The sequence below is a fragment of the Theobroma cacao genome, chromosome 4 (genome assembly GCF_000208745.1).
Source record: "Theobroma cacao cultivar B97-61/B2 chromosome 4, Criollo_cocoa_genome_V2, whole genome shotgun sequence".
In the NCBI taxonomy this organism is placed as follows: Eukaryota; Viridiplantae; Streptophyta; class Magnoliopsida; order Malvales; family Malvaceae; genus Theobroma; species Theobroma cacao.
This window is the reverse complement of record NC_030853.1, coordinates 12,901,573-12,904,507: the sequence shown is the minus strand read 5'-3', so window position 1 is coordinate 12,904,507 and position 2,935 is coordinate 12,901,573. Positions and strand designations below refer to the sequence as shown.

Here is a 2,935-nt window from a genome sequence, read left to right as displayed (position 1 = left end):
GTGGTAGCTTGTAGATACCCTATTTTGTCGAGGATTCCAGTTGACATCTCTACCACACAGACAGTAGGTTTCTAGCACCAACACTGGGTGTATTTTGGGCCACTTGTCATTGTAACCATTATTGTACATTATAACTTTGTAAATTTTTGTATGTGAATTTATTTTACTTACACGTTACAAAAAATTTCTTACACGTGTTTCTATAAATATTGTTTTATATAAAAAATGTTATATTTTAATCAATATTTTGAATAGTGATATTTATCTATAAATATTTTTAAAATATTTTTGTCTTTTGATTTACTTGAGCAGGAAATTACTGGAAATTGTTTAAAATGGAATGTTTAAAAACGATTACTCACAGAAAAGGCAAGAAACTGATACGTAAGCCTTGCGGGGTTTTGATTGGCATTTCGGGTAATGAGTGTCAATTGGGACGTCGCGGTGGTTGTCATGGGCCCGAGGGAGGTTCCGGGTCGTGACATGTTAAACTCTGACTTTACATTCACTAACTAGGACATAGTTGAAAGTTTTTTGTGCTTCTTGCATCCACCCGACAAAGGTGTATCGACATCATTTAACAACAAGAAGAATGATGCAACGTTCAAATTTAGATCTTCAGGAAAGACTAGTTCCTCTGGGGTCTCATCATTGAAGTGAAACTCTAGTCGTAAAGCATCCATAACCATTTTAGCATATGTATTTTCTACTCTCACTTCATTAATTACTTCATTATGCTTATCAACAAAATATCCCGATGATTGGTCGACATGGAATGATTTGCCATGTGAATCTCATATTGTGTACGCATCGGTAAACACTTTATAAAATAGGTGTTTTCAAACCTCAATAGTAACTAAGAACTTGCTATTCTTACACGTATTTTGGTTGATTGAATGCAAATGAAATGAATTCCTCTATATGCCATTGACAAATTCTGTGGAAAGAAATCCAATTGAATCTACTTTGGAATATATCCAACTTCAATCTCGTTTCATTTTGAGAAAAAAAATATTTTAACAGACATTTGATGTCGTTTTCTATCAAATGTTAACACAAACATCAATTGAAAACAAAATCCAACTAAATACTACAATTAATTATTTGCTTAATTATGAAAATATTTTGTTCATAATTAATTTTAAATTTTATTAAATTTAATGATACTTTTGGAATTGATTAATTACTAATACATGATTCTTCATAATAAGGTAAATTATATAATTAATTTCCCACTCCCCTTAAATAATTACCCTAATGTAAATTTTATATAATATTTCTAATATAATTAATTTCTTAAATAGTTATAACACATTACATACCTAACAAATTAATTAATTTAAATATTTTTTAAATTAAATAATAGTATTAATTGCTTAATTACTAAAAAAATTTATTCATTTCCTTAGTTAAATTGTTTAATTATTTATGAAAAAGCATTAATTAATTTTAAATAATTTTAGATTCTCTTAAATTAACTAATTTAATTATTTGAGTAATGACTAATACTTATAATTAAAATATATTGCATTAATTAATTAACTTAATCATTTAACTACATTATTAACACCTTAATTAATTAATTTAAGTATTTTTTAAATTAAATAATATTACTAATTTTGTTAATTACTTAATTACTAAAAAATTTTATTCATTTCGTTAGTTAAATTATTTAATTATTTATGTAAAAAACTTAATTAATTTAAATAATTTGAAATTATCTTTAATTAATAAATTTAATTATTTGATTAATGACTAATACATATAATTAATACATTACATTACTTAATTAACTAAATTATTTAATTATGTTTTTAACATAATAATTAATTAATTTAAATATTTTTTAAGTTAAATAATATTACTTATTTCGTTCATCGCTTAATGATTAATTTACTTAATTCCATTTTATTATTAAAAATTATTCCATTTTGCTTAACTACCAAAGTTTGCTTAATTTTTTGATAATCTCATTCCTAATCATTACATGTCAAGGTTTCTTCAAGCCATAAAGTTGTACAAGGGGTAAACATTTACAACCACCAAGGAGAAATCACCAATCAAAGCTGAAGTGGAAAGCAACATAAAGATCCAGTAACCAAGGTTACCCTCTTCATTAGTAAGCTTATTGCTCCCTTTGCTTAGGGACGATGAACTGCACAAATTTCTTCTTGCCTTTCCCATTTGGAGAACCGCTATGGTGACCCTAATGATCTCTCAAAATTCCATATTTCTTGATTTGCTCTCTCACAAATCTTTTGTATATGAAGGTTGCACCCTTGGACTGTGGTAGAACCAACCATGCCATAAAGAGCAGCTTCACTGAGTACCAAATTGGTATCCACTCTAAGACTGATTGGAGCACCATCTCCATTAGAGTTAGTGTAACACCCATCCCTAAATTATCTATGATATATCATTCACATGCTTTGGATAGCATGTTTGTATATTGAATTGCCCCGAAAAACAAGTTAAATGATTATATTGCCCCTAATGGTACGGTTCAGTTAAATAAGTCTTGAACTAATTTAAACAGAGAATCGAGGATGAATTTGAGAAAAACTAAAACCCATGGATTGATTTAAAATGAGGATTCAGAGTTTGAGGTCCGATTTGGAGTTAATCCGAACTTTAAGTATTCCAAGGGCAAAATGGTAATTTACCACCTGAAGACGAATATGGAATTTTTGAAAAAAAAAGATTTTTTAATCCCGTTTGATTAAGATTGATTATATTAGACTTATTGGAGTATAATTTGAGGGTTTGGCAGTGAAAAACTTTAATTTCGGTGATTTTTTAGAGTGTAGGGGCAAAATCGTAATTTTACCACCCGCGGACAAAATTTGAGATTTTGAGAGAATTTAGATCAAATTTGACAAATTGGAGAATGGAATGAGTATAAGGGATGAAAAATATGTCTATGGGCAATTTTTCA

At 28.0% G+C, this 2,935-nt stretch overlaps 1 pseudogene; it reads right to left on the bottom strand.

The window, feature by feature from the left end:
- Positions 2,117 to 2,935, bottom strand: part of LOC108661691 — a 3,588-nt pseudogene continuing 2,769 nt past the window's right edge.